This window comes from Saccopteryx bilineata, chromosome 4 (assembly GCF_036850765.1).
Source record: "Saccopteryx bilineata isolate mSacBil1 chromosome 4, mSacBil1_pri_phased_curated, whole genome shotgun sequence".
In the NCBI taxonomy this organism is placed as follows: Eukaryota; Metazoa; Chordata; class Mammalia; order Chiroptera; family Emballonuridae; genus Saccopteryx; species Saccopteryx bilineata.
The window spans coordinates 277,847,562-277,865,196 of record NC_089493.1 but is presented as its reverse complement, the minus strand read 5'-3'; the positions used below and the strand labels follow the sequence as shown (position 1 = coordinate 277,865,196).

At 44.3% G+C, this 17,635-nt stretch overlaps 1 protein-coding gene and 1 pseudogene across 3 annotated transcripts in view; both read left to right on the top strand.

Moving 5' to 3' along the window:
• SHISA9 (shisa family member 9) overlaps positions 1 to 17,635 on the top strand; it is a 308,294-nt gene that overhangs the window by 214,962 nt on the left and 75,697 nt on the right. The window lies entirely within an intron of this gene.
• The window catches only part of LOC136334064 (EF-hand calcium-binding domain-containing protein 14-like), a 70,665-nt pseudogene that overhangs the window by 18,907 nt on the left and 34,123 nt on the right, over positions 1 to 17,635 (top strand).

Sequence of the window (17,635 nt, the reverse complement as noted above, 5' to 3'; positions counted from 1 at the left end):
TTGCACCAAGGGGGTGGGGTGGGAGGTAGAAAGGATTGACCTCAGCAGGGAAGATTATTTTATCACAGACATTGTTCAGAATCGCTGGTACATGATGAGAGTAGAAAACAGACCATGTTTCAGTTGGTTGTATTTATAAATTTTCACAGCCACTGTACCCCTTCTGTCCCTGCTGAAGGGACAGATCCCTCCAAATACCCTGACCTGATACACCACTGCTACCACTTAGTGTGTGTCCGCTATGGGTAAGAACCTTGGTTAGAATCTGAGCACATGCCAACCGCTACAGGGCGGCACACTGGTTAGGAAGTAAGTAGTAGAACTAGACTGCCTGGTTTTGTCATCGCCAGGTGACAACTAAGTTGCCTAATCTCTCTGGGCCTCAGCTTTCTCATTTGTCAACTGGGAAACAGTAGTAATACTTACCTTAATTTAAGATAAATTAAATTCCTCTATGATCAAAACACTTAGGACAGTGACTGGCACTCACTAAAGCCTCAGGATACATTGGCTATGGTTTATTCCAATGAATACTTACTGACCACCTGCTGAGTGCCTGACAACGTTCTAGGCACTGGGCAGGGGTTAACAAAGTAGGCTCTACTCAGGCCAATAGGAACGGCTGGATGAGTTGTTTCTGCCAAGGGAGAAAGACTGCAGAAAAATCACATAGAGAACGATTGAACTCAATCTTAGAGAAGGAGAATGAGATTTTCAAGAAGAGAAATGAGTTTGGTGTGGTTGAAGCAAAGCAAGAAGGTGAAGCATGATGAGAGACTAGAGAGATGGGCAGAGGTTGGATTATATCATATAAAGCCTTGCTGAGGACCCTGGGCTTTATGTCCCAAGGTGATGAAGGTGTTTCAGTCAGACTAGGCTAAGTTTGCGCTGTGGTAACGAACATCCCCAAACACTTTCATGGCTTAAAAAGACCTCACTCATACATGTTCATTGTGTAGAGGCTACAGCTTTTGCTCCATGTGCCTTTACACAGGGACCCATTTTGAGGACGTAGTCCCCCTGTGAGACATCCTGGATTCTTAGCAAAGGGGGAAAAAAGAGAAAATAATGTACCTGCCATAGCTCTTAAATCTTCTACTCAGGAATGATATACTCCCCTTTTACTCATATCTTATTGACTAATACAAGTCACATCACTGAGTCTGCTGTCAGTAGGGCAGGAAGTAATTATTCCATAGGGAAGAACAGAGATATTTAGAACAAGAATAAAATCTACTTACAGCACTCCATGATCAGATCTGGATTGCAAGAAGCAAATGTGCTAATAAATATGAAACTGTCATAAATTGTAAAGCCCCATTCAAATATCAGTAGTTACCATTAGTTTTAGTAGTTACCATAAAGATATACCACATAGGTCCTCCTTCAAAGAAGGACTTGCTGTCCAGCCACAAGGAGTGTAGTCAGCAGGTAGCCTGTAGCCATCAGCCCTTCCAGGTCTGCCTCATATGTGGAGAGCTACCTCGTCACACTCTTCCCGGTGACTGAATGAGGCAGATATATAAAGGTTGGCCCATTTTGGCCAAAGGGGGACAACTCTGATGGATAATATTTCTTCCAGAGCTCCTTGCTGGGTATCTCAGGCTTTCCCAGAGTGATTGCAGTTCAACTTCTCCCTGTGCACTCCCTGTAGGAGTCTTGTTTCCTCCCACTCACAGATGTTGATCTCCAATAACCATCTTGTCCTCTAAATTCCATCTCAGCATCTGCTTCTGGAGAGCCCAACCTGTGACATGGTTATAATAGTAGTAATGATAATAATGTAGTTATTATTATGATCTATGATAATATCCAACAAGATTCATGTATTTATTTTATTATACTCCCTATTAAGGGCCAACAAAGGGAAATACACCATGTTGTACAATTAGCAATGAAAATAACAGACCATTCCTTTGAATTTTGTCTGATAAAACCACCATTTTGGTTCTTAAGGATTTTGTATTCCTGGGGTAAATATTCCAGGGTCACAATCAGGTCCTTTTGGAATCAGCCAGAAGCTGATCATCAGAAACTCAGAGATACTGAGCCTTTAAGAGAACCTACTGGCTCTTCTAACTGTTAGAGCTCTCTAGGAAACACCACCCTGAAGTCCTTGCCAATCTGTGGTCTCGTTTTTCATCAACACCCTATCTGTGATGCCTCTGTTTACTAAAGTGTACTGTAAAAGGACTCATATTTCAAGCCAGAGAGCCCTGGGCTTCAATTCAAGCTCTCTACCAGCTGTTTGACAGCAGGCAAGTCACTTAATGGCTTTAAAACTCCTCTGTAGAATGTGGATGACAACATTTACCCCATATGGTTACTATACACTGAGGATTAGGTGAAGTATTCTGTATGTAAAGTTTTTAGGAATGTGCATGGCACATAGCAGGGGCTCAGTTAATGTGTATTTCCTCTGCTTTCTTTCATCTCCTTGGATAAAATATGCAAATGTCACTTTCTGGATAGGCAAATCGATCACTTCACCTGATGACCCCGGAATAATGGTTCTTCTTTTTTTTTTCATTTTTCTGAAACTGGAAACAGGGAAAGACAGTCAGACTCCTGCATGCGCCCGACCGGGATCCACCTGGCACGCCCACCAGGGGCGACGCTCTGCCCACCAGGGGGCGATGCTCTGCCCATCGCCATGTTGCGACCAGAGCCACTCTAGCGCCTGAGGCAGAGGCCACAGAGCCATCCCCAGCGCCCGGGCCATCTTTGCTCCAATGGAGCCTTGGCTGCGGGAGGGGAAGAGAGAGACAGAGAGGAAAGCGCGGCGGAGGGGTGGAGAAGCAAATGGGCGCTTCTCCTGTGTGCCCTGGCCGGGAATCGAACCTGGGTCCTCCGCACGCTAGGCTGACGCTCTACCGCTGAGCCAACCGGCCAGGGCTGGTTCTTCTTATTGAGAAGTGCATACCCTGAAGAAAAATGATGGTGGCCCCCTTTCTCCTGTGTCTGGTAGACATTTATTTTTATTGTTCTCAGTTGGTGAGGATGGTTTGAGATGGTTTCTATGATAGTATCTGGGATCGATTGCTGATGCCTGTCACAAGACATCGTACGGAAAGGGTGGCATACGTGCCAGACATTAACCATCTTTGTGACGTATCGACAGGATGTATCCTTCTTTTCCTCTCTAGGAGTTTGCGGGCCTGCTCAGCTCACGGGAAATTAGGTCCAGTCTTGTCTTGGCTACAATGTTGAGCTTCTGTGTGTGGTCAAGTGAAAATGAAACATTTGTTGGAGCTGAAGTAGGAAGCACCCAGCGGAGTCTGAGTCTGATGGATGGTTGTTGTCTCAGTTTCTTGTCATGGCAATGTCACCTCTTTCTTTAGGACTCATTTCAGATGGATCCTTAACCATGCTGCTTCCTAAGTGCTAGCATGTATCAGAGTCACCTGGAGAGCGGTAGAGCGTCGGCCTGGCGTGTGGGGGACCTGGGTTCGATTCCCGGCCAGGGCACATAGGAGAAGCGCCCATTTGCTTCTCCACTCCCCCCTCCTTCCTCTCTGTCTCTCTCTTCCCCTCCTGCAGCCAAGGCTCCATTGGAGCAAAGATGGCCCAGGCGCTGGGGATGGCTCCTTGGCCTCTGCTCCAGGCACTAGAGTGGCTCTGGTCACAACAGAGCGACACCCTGGAGGGGCAGAGCATCGCCCCCTGGTGGGCAGAGCGTCGCCCTTGGTGGGCGTGCCGGGTGGATCCCGGTCGGGTGCATGCGGGAGTCTGTCTGACTGTCTCTCCCCGTTTCCAGCTTCAGAAAAAAAAAAAAAAAAAAAAAGAGTCACCTGGAGAATTTGATAAAACACAGATTTCTAGGATCCGCCCCAAGAAATTCTGATTCGGTAGGTCTGCATACTCAAAGCGATGCTGCTCATGGGGCAGGCGTTGTGTGGCTCTGTTCTCGGACCTGCTTCTCCCTGTATGGTCTGTGAGCCGGCGGCATCGGCATCATCGGGAAGCCTGCTAGACAACCAAATCAAAGGCCACGCTGGGACTCCTGAATGAGACTCTGCATTTAACCAAGATCCCCGGGAAAGTCATAGGAGATTCAAGTTTGAGAACCCCTGGGCTAGGATCTCTGCTCTGACTCTTCCTTGCTGGAATAGGTGCTGACACTTTCTTCCCATCATTCCTCTCCTACATCGCCGACAGCCCTTTTCACATGTTATCCTAACCAGAACAACCTACCTATTAGACTTTGAGCTGTTGAGAGCAGGGGCCAACATTTTCATTGCTGTGTATCCACCTTCTAGGACAGTACCTGGGCTATAGGAGGCCCTCAGAAAATGCATGAATGAACGAAGATGACAATCCTCAGACCTTAGACTCCACTGACCACCCCCGCCCAAGTCTAATTCAAGTTCTCTTTTGTGCCGTCTTTGAACAGAGGTTTTTCTCAGTGATTCAGGATTATGGATGCCTCATGAGAGGACTATTTGAGCCATTTAGGAGGACAAGGGATTTCCAGGCACAGCAGCTCTTATTTACATGCAAACAGTTGCTGCCCTAATTATGAATCATTTTCCCCTATTCATGTGAGCAAGTTATGAAGATTCTCTATTTGGCAACATCTCTTTGCAGTATTCGTGGCTCATGAGATAGCCAGAGTGTCTGATCTCCTATTTGAATTTTTTAATTTCCACTATAACACCTTTGCTTGTCGCTGCATGGGGCATGCTGGGCTTGGTGCGTTTGTCAGGGCACACTATTGCATTGTAGGATGGAGGGGAGGAAGAAGTAGCTAATGGAACTCCTGTCCGTAAACATGGTGGGAATGAGTCCCCATGGTGGGACTAGGGTTGTCGTCATGACAGTGCCATTGCCTTCCTTTGTGACCAGAGATATCTCTCTCCCAACTCTGTTTTCTCATGACAGATTTGGCTTTTATTAGTAGTTTTTCTTTCTTTGTTTCTCTTCCTTAACCTTTCTCCCTTCCTCATCCCCTTTCCTCTTTTACTTTTCTTCCTTCCTTCCTTCTTCCTTCCTTCTTTCCTTCTTTCTTTCTTCCTTCCTTCCCTCTCCCCTTCTCTCCTTTCTTTTCTATCTAGTTTTCCCTTTTTCTCTCTCCTTCCCCCTTCCTATGTTTTGTTCCTTCCTCCCTCCATCTCTCTTTCTCTTTCCTCCTCTCCTTCTTTCCTTTCCTTCTCATCTTTCTTCTTCTTCCTTCACCCATTTCTCCCTTTCTCTCTTTTTTCCTCTTTCCTTCCTTCCTTCCTTCCTTCCTTCCTTCCTTCCTTCCTTCCTTCCTTCCTTCCTTCCTTCCTTCCTTCCTTCCTTCCTTCCTCTTTCTTTCTTTCTTTCTTTCTTTCTTTCTTTCTTTCTTTCTTTCTTTCTCTTTTCCTTCTATCCCTTCTTTTATTCATTTTTAGCAGAACCACTTCTTCCAGAATTTTCTGTGCCATGCTGATACATAAGCCAGTTACCTGTGGAGCTCCCCAGATGACATACCATGATGTGGTCTGCCACACCAGTCCTTCTCTGCATTCCATAACAAATGGACTAAATCCCAGGTTTCTGTGAAATGCAGTTTGCAAATTACTGTATTTGATGAACTCTTATGGGCATTTTGTTTCTAACAACTTAAGATACATGTGAGTAAATAGGGCAAGTTGGGTTAGAATCTCTTATTTGGCATCTCACAGCAAGGCAACTTTAAACGGTTACCCTGGGACCTCAGAAGGGGCAGCCCTTGCTTCTCAGAGTCACTCACATTGTTTCTGATTTGAATGAGGTCATCTGTATCCCTGTGCCATTGTCATGGTCCTATCTGCCTCTCACCAGACTTCCCAGTTTGGCTCTGGCTCTCTGCTTTGGCTCTTGGTCAAGACTTCTTCTTTCATAAGTAGGTAGTGGTCCCTTCTGTGGGTAGCCAAACATCTGCTCGTGCATCTATTCACGACATCCATGCAACAAAGGTTTTTTACAGTGAGTTCCACATTCCAGGCACTGTATGGCCACTGGGGACACAGTGGTACATCACACACTATGCTGCCCTCAGGGATCCTGTAGTCAGGCTAAACATGTAAGCACATCAACACCTATCAGTGTGGTAAGCACAATGGAAGGAACCTGCATATGGTAGAGAAGGGAGAAAGTGAATTCTATAAGGAGTCTTGGAGGAGGGGAGGGGTTGTTGGAGAAGGTTTCTGAAGAAGGGTGATATTTCAGCTTGGGCGGGGAGGGTCTGGGAAGGTTTCCCCAGCAAAGGTGATATTTTAGCTAGGTTTTGAAGGAAACATCCAAAAATTGAGAAGGTAAAGCATTTGAAGCTATAGAACTGGAAATACAAAGACTCAGAATTGTGAAACCACAGAGCATTCAGGGACAACTGTTGGCATTTAGAATTATCCAGAAGCACTGCTGTCTAAAGGAGGACGGGGGTGGGGGTGAGGGGTGATGCAATGAGAGAAGCGAGGCCAGATTATGAAGGACATGGTGTGTTAAGCTAAGAAGCTGTGTGTTGTAGATGGTAGGGCAACAATGAGACCTTTTTGTAAATCCCTTTTCTCTTAAAAATAACGATGGAAAAATTAGAAGATAAAAATGAAAAAAAGTAGGACAAAACCCTCCACCTCACTTATGGACACTCACCCTCCACAGGTAACAATGGTCATTCTTGGTTTCTCCTCACTGTGCTTTCTCTATGCAGTTTTTACGCAGTGGAGGCAATGCCAGTGGAGAGTTTCAAACGGAAGAGACATATGCAGACTTGCCTGTTAGAGCAGTCATTGTATGGGCTGAGTGATAGCTTGACCCCTACGCAAAATCTTCATGCACTAGAAAAGACTTAATCATCTTCTGTTTTTAAATGTTCTGTTTTAGAATAGTTTAGATTTACTGAAAAGTTGTCTGTAAATCTAAACTATTCTAAACAAGTCTAGAGAGCTCCTGTGTTCCCCTTCACCCTAGTTTTCCATTGAACAGTCTTTTAATTAATTGGGATTTATTGCCATTACTTGTTAGTCAGGTAAGGAAATAGGCACATCATGCATGGACTTTGTTTAAAAACGTAATGTCTGGTTGCTGCTTCCCCTGCCCCCCTATTCCTCCCATTGAGAGTTCACATCGATAATCCTGAAGGGCACACCGGTGGGTCTTCCACACTGAAGCAGGAAATTAACTCAGATGCTAGAGAGAGTCTGCGCCCCCACAAGCTGGAATACACATAGTTTTCTACTCTACCTGAAATAAAGTCACAGTATCCCCATTCTAGGGAACAGCTCTGAGGCTCATCCTTGAACTCAGAGCCAGTTGGGTTCAAACCCATCGCTCTGCTGGGTGTGACCCCAGGTCTTTCTTGTCTGGGTGTGGACTGGGTAAAGTGGGAGCCCAGATTTCATTCTGTTGTACTAGAAATAAGGTGTCTACCATACCAGGACTAGTCTGAAGCATATAGCTACTCTGTCAACTAAGCCATCCCCAGCTCTCAATCAATTAACAACTTACATGTTTCCTCCTGTAGCTATACAATACGAGCTCCTTGAACGACACGGCCCAAGCCAGGCTGTTGAATTCTTTGCAGCTTTTGAGCTCCTCCAAGTTTCACTTACTTTTCAAGCTCTGCCTAAATGCAGGTAATCAGACCTAATTTATCAGACGCCTCTGTGGCCAGCTGCGATGGAAAACTTACAAGTAGGAACCAGCAGTCACAATACACAAACTCCAAGTCTTGATATTAGAATAGTATTTTGCTTCCTCCATGACATCTGCACTTTACCAAATAGTCCTTTTGATTGTCTATCACCTGGCTCAAAATGTCTCTGCCTTTTATTTACCTCAAGTTTACTATTTTATTATCACCTCATTATTTTACTGAAGGGGAGATGTTTTCTTTTTTTTTTTCCTCCCTTTAGCATGTGCATGCATGTGAGAGACAGAGAAAGAAAAAGAGAGAGAGACAGACAGAAGGACAGACAGGAAGAGAGAGAGAGAGATGACAAACATCAACTCGTCGTTGTGGCACTTTCATTGTTTGTTGATTGCTTTCTCAGATGTGCATCTGTACACAGAATTACACACATCTCTTCCCAAATCCAATATTCATATTAGTTGCTTGCAATAGGCCATGATCTACACTGTGACAATTGGCAATGGTTACAAACTAGAACTTTCTTCTCTCCCAGAAATCTGATTCTTAAATGTTTACCAGCATAATGTGTGTCCTGTTAATTACATCTGCCATAGGTGTACTCAAGTTGGCAGAATAGTCTATACAGGACGTCTTGGACAGTCCTGTGAGGCCATGGTCATTGTGTTCCTTCTTCACTCTCCTTGTTGTATGTGTGTGGCTGGGCTGGAATCCATCTAATGCATGGATCAACCATTATGTCCTAGCCTGGGAGGATTTTTTTCTGGCCAGTTCTTTTAAGTTGGTATTACTTATCTCTATTTTGGTATCCATCTTGCATTCTGTGGATGGCCTAGTTTCTAGATTCCAAATTCAGTGGAGCCACCTCACCGTTGGCCTTGTGTACACTATGGGGAGGGAGTGGAGAGATGAAACAGAACACAACAGTGAGGAGAGGCCTGTTGTCATTTTTCGTGACTGTTACCATCTATCAATCAATGTCTTTCCTAAAACAACAGAAATAGGTATAATGGAAACTAGAATTTCATGCTAAAACTGGCCTTCTGCTGATCTTGGGCCTTGGTTTGGACAAATGGAAGGCAGCAGAAGTCACCACTAAGTGGGTTTTGCTCTTCTTAATGAGGGCTACAGTGTCCAAAAAAATTAAGTTTTCTTTCATTAGTGAAAATGAGGCTCCTTCGTCAACTTGCACATTATACAAAGAAAGAAGGGGAAAAAATAGGACAGTAAAAAAGGGAAGGAGCCTTGATAAAGTAAACAATTATTTTTGATTTATTGATCCCTGCAAAAAGATAGAGCTTTTGGCAGAACAAGCAGCATCTTTCTTAATTAGTGTCATGATTTTCCGCAGTTATTGACAATGCAGTTTCTTCAGCCCTGTTGCTTTCTTAGTGTCAGCCTCTTCCCCTGTGCTCCTAGCCATCTGGTGGGGACTCCATTAGAGGGGAAAGGGGAAAGAAGGCATTCTGCTTCTCCCCAGGAAAGCACAGGGTGCCTGGATGGCAGCAAGGGACAGTGTAAGAACCAGCTTTGGACCCAAGCGCCCATTGTGTCACTTGGCCGTTACGTGGCCTTGGGCACGTTGTTCATCTCATTGGGTCTAAGAACACTAAACTTGCTCACCTATGAAATGGAATGATCAGACTGACTGGTGATTTTATTGAGAGAATTAGAGATTTGCTACAAACCAAATCTCACAGTTCCTGTGGAAAGTGGCAATTGTTAATAATAGTAATAATTGGACAGATGAATTTCTGCAATTTGCTGACAGGTACTGTATTCATTATCCTAACAAATATTTTCTGAGAACCCTCTGTATGCCTGAAACTGTTCTAGGCACTGACGTTTTATCAGTGAACAAAACAGACAGAAAGGAAGGAAGGAAGGAAGGAAGGAAGGAAGGAAGGAAGGAAGGAAGGAATCCATGACCTCATGGAGCTTACTTCCTAGTACACTATTAAAAATTCTCACTCAGTTCAGAGAGTCATCCCAAAACGACAAGATAGCAGGTTCGAGCCCTGATAAGAGCACAGAGGGGAAGCAACCAATGAACGCATAACTGAGCAGAAAAACAAATGAATGCTTCTCTTCCCCTCCCCTCTCTCTCCCTTCCTTTCTCTAAAAATCAATCAATAAAAAAATTTCACAGTGAAAATTATTATTTGATTGAGAAGATGCTGTGTGCCTGATCTCATGGACAATGCTCTTAACTGAAGCCACACTCCTATATTCAGAAAATGGAAGGGACATGATCTGAGCTCATTGGGAGGGAGTTGGGTACAACTTCTTAAAGCCAAAATTCATTGAGCCCTTACAGTGAGGCAGCATCTCACCAACCTTTTGAGGTAGGTTTGCTATATGAAACAATTGAGATACAGAGAATTTAGGAAACTTGCCCAAGACCACACAGCTTAATGCTGGCCGAGTCAGGTTTCAAAGCCAAGTGTATGGAATCCTGAGCTCATGCCCTGAGATGCCAACTTGGTGGATGGGATCTTTCCTTCCAACTTTCCTTTACTCCAGATTCAGACACCGGTTCTGGAACTAGGTTTCTGGAGAAAAGTCTGATTTCAGTTCATTTTAATATATAAGTTTTACAAGGGCAGGAAATGTGTCCTTTTGGCTGGCGACTGCATTCTAGAAGCTAATTGAGTTTTAGAAACTTATTAATTTCCCCAAAATATTTTGAATGAATGAGTGACTCAGTGGATGAGTGAATATGTTAGGATGTATCTTTTCTGGTCTTTATTGGTCTTTCTACAGAAGGGAAGACAGACAAGTTATATTTATTCAGCACAAGGACAGTGACACGTTTCTTTGCAGTGGTAACATTGCCTTTGAAGAAGAGGCAGTAGACTGGTGAACGTAGAAGGTATGGTGACATAGAAGAATGTCAGGAAATGAGAAACTAGTCGGGTCAGGTCCGAGAGGGGCTTGGATGGCATGCTAAAGTGATTGAATTCCATCTGAGGGCTGTAAGGAGCCAATGAAAAGTTTAATGTGCAAATACACAGCTGGTGTGGTTAAGCATTAAGACAAAGATGTTAGGGGTGGAGGGGGAGCGGAGTAAAGAGGGACAAATATACAGTTACAAAAAATGATTTGACTTTGAGTGATGGGCACACGACACAATCAATAGTTCAAATGCCATAGAAATGCTTAGCTGAAACCTATGTACTCTTATTGATCAATGTTGCCCCATTAAATTTAATTTTTTAAATTAAAAAACAAAAAAGACGAAGATTCTAGAACCGAGAAGAGCAAAGGTTTGCCCAAGGTCACACCGCAGAATAGTGACAGAGGAGAAACTAGAAACCCTGACATGGGAGAAGTGTCTTCTAAACCACACTGTGTTTTCTCAATTCTTATGGGAAATTGTGAAGTGAACTTTCACTCGAGCCTATCTTTGCTCAGGTTTTTTGCTTTTGATCTTCCCCCTACGAGGGAAAAGTCTCTGCCTCTAGACCAGAGTTTGAGAGACACGCATATGTACCAATAAATGCGAACTGCTCCAACACTATCTGCCTGCTCAGACAGGTAATTAGGGGCTGGGCTCCCAGAGGGGCAAAGGAGAGCAGTGGGTTAGCATTCTGAAAAACATCTTCAAATTTGTCTCCGGAAATATATTGGAGGAAGCCCCAGGATGTCTTAAACATTGGGGACAGGCACTTAGGACATTGTGACTATCTTTCTTGGTGTCATCAGCCATGGTGCATGGCTGATGCACCCCCCCCTCCCGCACACACACCCCCTGCACACCCCCCCCCCTGCACATACAAACAGGCACAGATCCCTTTCAACACACACCTGAATGCTCTATTCTTACTTCTGGCCCCACCCACATGTGCAGGCTGTCCACATATATTTCCCACACATTCCCACACAGTCTGAGTACACACAAACACACATTGCCCACCTCAGTGAAGTACAGCCTCCACATACTCACATAAGCGAGAGCAGATGCGCTGCCTTAAGTTTACACACCCTTACACACACCTGCAAACTCATCAGCGTTGTACGTACCATGCACGGTTTCCACAATGCACCAGACAACTCCTGCTCTCAGCCTCAGAAATGTACTACATACCTGTATCAAAACTTGCCCACCCACAAAATACACACAGCTCATGCTCGCCTCCCTGCCTGAGTCAAAGCGACATTCATTCTTCTTCACCTCATCACGGGAAACCACAACCCACATCCTATATTTCTGTCTATATCTATACCCATCTCTTTATGTACACACACATATATATCCACACACACATCCCATCATACACACACAGCCACATATACACACTCTCATCACAGACATATGCACACACAAACATGCCACAATTATTGCATGCATATATACCATATTTATTTCCTAGGGATCACAGTTCATCAATAAAAAAATTACCCAGGGCCAAACACAGTCCTCCTTAGAATCACTAAAAAAATATTATTTAAAGCCTAAAATTTTTATAGGGAAATAAAATTCTATTTGCCTATTTTTAGCTCCCCTGAGGTTAAATACGGCCTTATTCCATGCTCAAGCAGCTTCTGGGATTATGTAACTCCAACAGCTCTGAGTTCTGACGTCAGTGCCTGCTCTGCCCTTGGTGCCGGGCGTGCAAAACCCTTTCAATCCAGCGGCGGCAGCAGCAGGTGTTCTAGGCAAAGGGATATTTAGTGCTCTGGTTAAGGCAGAAGTATTAAATATTTGGGGGAAGTAATGCTATCAGCCAATTGGCTGAGCATCTTCAATCACAGTAAGCCCTGCTTGGGGATGACCAAGGCCCAGACCAACAAACGAATTATGGTTTGTTCTTGCCGTATACCCTTTGCTTCCCAAGCTCTCTGTGTGTGAGACAGACATCTGGGGAGAGGGAGTGGGGACTCCAGCTGATCAGGCTCAAGTTCTGAGCCTGAGTGCTGAAGAACAGCTGGGAAGAGAGGCGAGGGGCCCCACATAGAGAGACTGGTTTTCTGCCTCGGTCATGTTCACAGAGGGTTTCCAGGATCCACCTGCTGGTGCAGGTGGATTGGCCACATTCTCACCAGGTGGGGTTAGACTGGCATAATGATCAAGCACACGGAGCCTGGAGCCAGGCTTGCTTGGGTCAAATTCCAGCTCCTTTATCTCTTAGCTCCATGACCCTGGGCAAGTTCCTTCGCTTCTCTGAGTCTCACGTTTCCCAACTCTAAAGTGAGGATTGCTGTGATGTTCAAAAGAGTTGAGTCCAGTGCCCAACACATAGGAAACAGCAGTCATCATCATCTGCATTTCTTAAGAAACCAAACCCATTTTGTGTGTGTGTGTGTGTGTGTGTGTGTGTGTGTGTGTGTGTGTGTGTGTGTGAACTCTGGCCGGGGCTGAATTCTCAGGAACCCTCGCTCTTTTATATTTCTTTTGAAGACAAACTTTACTCTTCACCAATACTGACCTTTGAGCAGTTCCCCAAATACACTGCGTTTGCGCGCGGCTCTGTCTCTCCTCTCCTGCTGTCTCATCGCCATCTGCTGCCATCCTCTCCCTCGTGGGCTTGGCACACTTTTACTCACCCTTCAGGAGTGGGCTCAAATGCCATGTGTCCCGCGTGGCCTCCCAGATAACTAAGGCAGGCCCAGGTTTCTTCCGCTCTCTCACTGTACCTTGTGCCCCCCCCACTCCATCATCCCCCTGTGACAGGTCCTCTCTGGCAGCAACAAGGGACGGGGACAGTGGCTAATAAGAAGGAGGGCTCATCGCAGTCTTCGAGACAATGAGATCACTCTATTTACTCCAAGCCTTACTACCCAGTGTGTGTTCCAGGGACTCATCCTCATCGCTGAGAAGCTTGTTAGAGATGCAGAACTTCAACCCTACCCCAGACCTAGTGAATCAGAATATAAATTTTAATGAGGAGGTGATTCATTTGCATAGTAAAGTTTGAGATGCACTGTCAGGGGCTCTCCACCTGCAATGAATGTGATGAGCATGGCAAGTGAAGTCATATGCATCCGTGAACACTTGGTTTATTTAGTTTGGTTTTAACCATGACCAGGGAAGAAACCCCAGATGTTATCATATTGTTTGCAAGATGTAATCAAGAATATGGTCCTGGTCTATCCTCTTCATGGAACCCCCAAATCTTTCTCCATATAATCTTCATCACCACCCTCACTTTATTTAAATTTATTGGGGTGACATTGGTTAATAAAATGATACAGGTTTCAGGAGTACAATTCTGTAACACATCGTCTGTTTACTGTTTTGTGTGTTCACCACCCCGACTGAAGTCTCTTTCCATGACCTCTCCCAAACTTTATTCCCGTATTTCTAAGGTAGAGCCAGCAGTCTATGGTTGACCCTGCCCTTAATTATTATTTACTTGGCTTGCATATGGATTTTCTTTTTATAGCATCATTAACTTAAGGAGAAAGTGCCACAAATGGGATACCCAAGAATGGTAGCCACTTTCTTTGAGTTTCAGTGGACTGTATCTTCTCTCCGTTCAGCGGAACAAGAGAGTTCAGCTTCCTCATATGGTCGCAAGAATGTAAAGACTGGGCAGCTGTATCCTCTTTCTGTGTCTTATCCACCGACACGTTTTCTCAGTTAGTATCTGTCTCTTCTGTTGCTTTCTAAAGAATATTTCCAAATTCACATGATGGCATAATTAAACCTTTCCAAACTCTTGAACTAAATATATTTGTGTGCTTATTAATTAGCCAAATACACATCTCTCATTCAGAAAAATTAGATTTCCCTGCTGATCAATTCTGTACATCAGCACATGTGTCCCTTATAACCTTTATCTCTAGACTCTAGTCTCCATGAGAACAGGACAATGGAGTAGCTGGCACCTAGCAAGTCTGCTCAAGAAATTTTTCTTAGATGAATGAATAAAATAAAACCCTGGAACCCAAGGGTCTGACTTCCTCACCTCCACATCCTCAAGGTTCCTGGCACCAAGAAGAATGTTATAATCCATTTTGAAAGAATGACTGGACCGAGGCAGCAGTCAGTTCTGCAGCCCTTGCCCATAGGGATCAGGACGGCTCTCTAGATGAGCTTGTGTGAGAAAAAGATCAGGGAAGAAAACAAAGCAGGAACCTTATTTCATGCATATTATTATACTTCTTTTTCATTCAGTATAAATAAATAAAAGGGGCTAATTCTAACAATGGAACTATGAAAATACTCAGAGATGCACACAGCAAGTCTACCACTACCAAGAAATAAATTCATCTGATTGAGCTATTTATTTCAGACTGACTTTCTTTTTCTCCAAAATAGGCCTGGTGTCTCCATATGAGTTAGGAGAGGTTGTCTGTATGTCTGCTTTATCCTTAGACTCTGTGGGTTTCTCTACTTATCTCCCTGTGTCTGCCTTCGAGTCTGAATCCCTCAGAACTTGTGGGTTGCAAGCAACAGAAACCAATTCTAGATTAAAAACAAATAAATGCTCTATTAGGAAAAAAAAGGGATAATTTTCAGAATCAGAGGAAATGCTGCAGACCCTCACCTTAGGAAGGAAAGAAATCAGGGAAGTTTCAGAGAACTTGAAACTTTTCAGTCTACTCTGTCATTGAAATGATTGAATTTCAACCATTTTCTATTATTGGGTAACTCAACCCAAGATTCAAATTCTAGTGTCTAAGTAGCCTACGTTGGGTCACATGTTCAGTTCTTGGACAGGCAAGGATAGAACACTAGTGTGATGGATTGGTCAAGACCACATAAGAAGAAGAATAGATAACATGGTAGATAGAATAAAGGGTTCGCCAAAATGTCCACATTCTAGTTCCAGAAACTGTGAACATTGCAAAGGATAAGTAAGCTTGCAGATGTAATTAAGTTTGTTAATCACTTGACTTTAAGATAAGGAGATTATCATGGGTTATCCAGACAGGCTGATATAATCACAAGGGCTCTTTAAATGTGGAGGAGGTAAGCAGATGAGTGTCAGAGCAGTACGTTAGAAGAAAAACTCAACCAGCCACTGCTGACTTGAAAGATGGAAAACCATGAACCAAAGCCAAAGAATGAAAGAAGTCCCTAGAGGCTGAAAAATGTCAAAAAATGATTCTCTCCAATAGTCTCCAGAGAAGTATATGACTCTACTGACACCTGGATTTCAGCCCTGTGAAACCCATTTTGGGCTCTGACCTCACAATAGTGAATCTGTGTTGTTTTAAGCCACCATGTTTATGGTAGTTTGTCACAGCAGCATAGGAAATGAATATGGATATTTATCATGGAAAAACATGTCAAAAACAGGGTCAGCCTTTAAATGTATCTACGTTGGCCTTTAGTGGCTAGCGTGGTGGCTGCAATGCACTTGGGAATGGAGAATCAGAGTTTTATTTCAAGATATATAGTTCTGTTTCAAGACGAGGTGCTTGGTGAATGTTGGCTTTGTAAATTGATAGACAGTGGAACTTTCTTCCTCTTGGTTCTCCCCATTGTGGTGTTCAGTGGATTGTAGAGGTGTTCTATATCCATTATTCTAGAAACTTGTGGTGGAACTTTATTGTATGACTTCCCACAAGGGAAGAGGTGGCCCTGCTTCCCACAGGGTCTTTAGATTAGGCAAAAATGTGCCCTAGAGTCTTCATTCCACCCGTAACAAGATCCAGCAAATAGAGCAATATGGCCCTATGGAAGGGCCACGCCGGATGCTCCAGGATGTTTGCCAGTCTTCTCTGGAGCATGAGAAAATATTGTACTTGATGATCGTTCATTTTGATTACACTTCTGCTCTGGGGCGTATGATACTTTTTTTCTACAGTGTTTGGGAATGAGGCATCTCTGGGCATTGGTCTATGCCCATCAGAAATCAGTGTTGTGATATAATTACATTTGTGAAGCAGATGGATCATCAACATGCACGTGGCTGAGGCTCCTTTAGCAAACAGAGGCGACCGAGCTGAGGGCTGGGCTGGGGGTGGGGGTGAAAGCTTCCCTCTGTTCTCAGATAAGAGCCATCTTATTTGTGTCTCTGACGTTTTTGTAAGGAAGATGGCAGAGAGAGAAATGCAGGGACTCCAGGAAGGGAATTCATATTCGTTAAACACCTACTGTGCCTCTTACATTGAACATTTACAACAGCTAAGAAGTAGGCTTTAATTATCCTCATTCTGCAAGTGAGGAAACTGAGGCTCAAGTAAGCCAAGTAAGGAGCCTGTAGATACCAGCCAGTGTGGACCTCGTTAGTGCTGCCCATCAAATATTTCAGTCCCCCTCCCCCACCCCCCACACATGAGACTTTCTCTGGTCTTTGTCTTCCCCACAGTGCGATTTCCCTTTCCTGACCTTCAGACGTGGACAGAAGCACGTGACTTGTTTAGGACAGTGAAATGTGAGCAGGACTGAAGTGGGTCTTTTCCGGGAAGAAGACATAAGAGCTGATACCTGTCTTGCCACGTGCTCTAGATCCCTCCATCGTGCTGACGGGCAGTGTTCCAGATGGAGGCTGCTCTTGGCAGCTGGGTCTTGGCAGTGAGGATGCCACGGCCAAGGTCTGAGAGACATGAATCATAAGTGAGAAGTAAAAATTTGTTTTAAGCTACTGAGATTTTCAAGACAGTTTGGTACATAACCCTGCCTACTACATCTGCTCAGGCGAAGATCTGGAAGCAGACCACTTGTTAGCGTGGTTTCTACTCCTCAGGGAGCCAGAGCAGGCATGGTTTCTTACCCGTGATCTGTGCAGAGACTTAGAACATCAGGGTTTTTGGCCCATGATTCTTGATTCAACTGGATTTAAGGCAGACAGGGTCCCACGGCTCTTCTATTGGTTTTGTAAGGGTTGTTTTAGTTTCTCCAGGAAGAGTTCTAAGATGGGGATGTCTCCCTCTCTCTCCAGATTCCTCATGACCCATGGGGCTGCCCACATCATAGGTGTTGATGAAAGACTTCTAATAGGAATGACCAGAACTTGTTGAAATGGTTAAGAAGACATTGAAATAATGAAATGGGATGGAATGAAATTGATGGGGATGCAGTGGCTTGAACTGGAGAGCTTGACTCGCGACGGCATGAGATGAAATGAAGGTGGATGGAGACAGAAT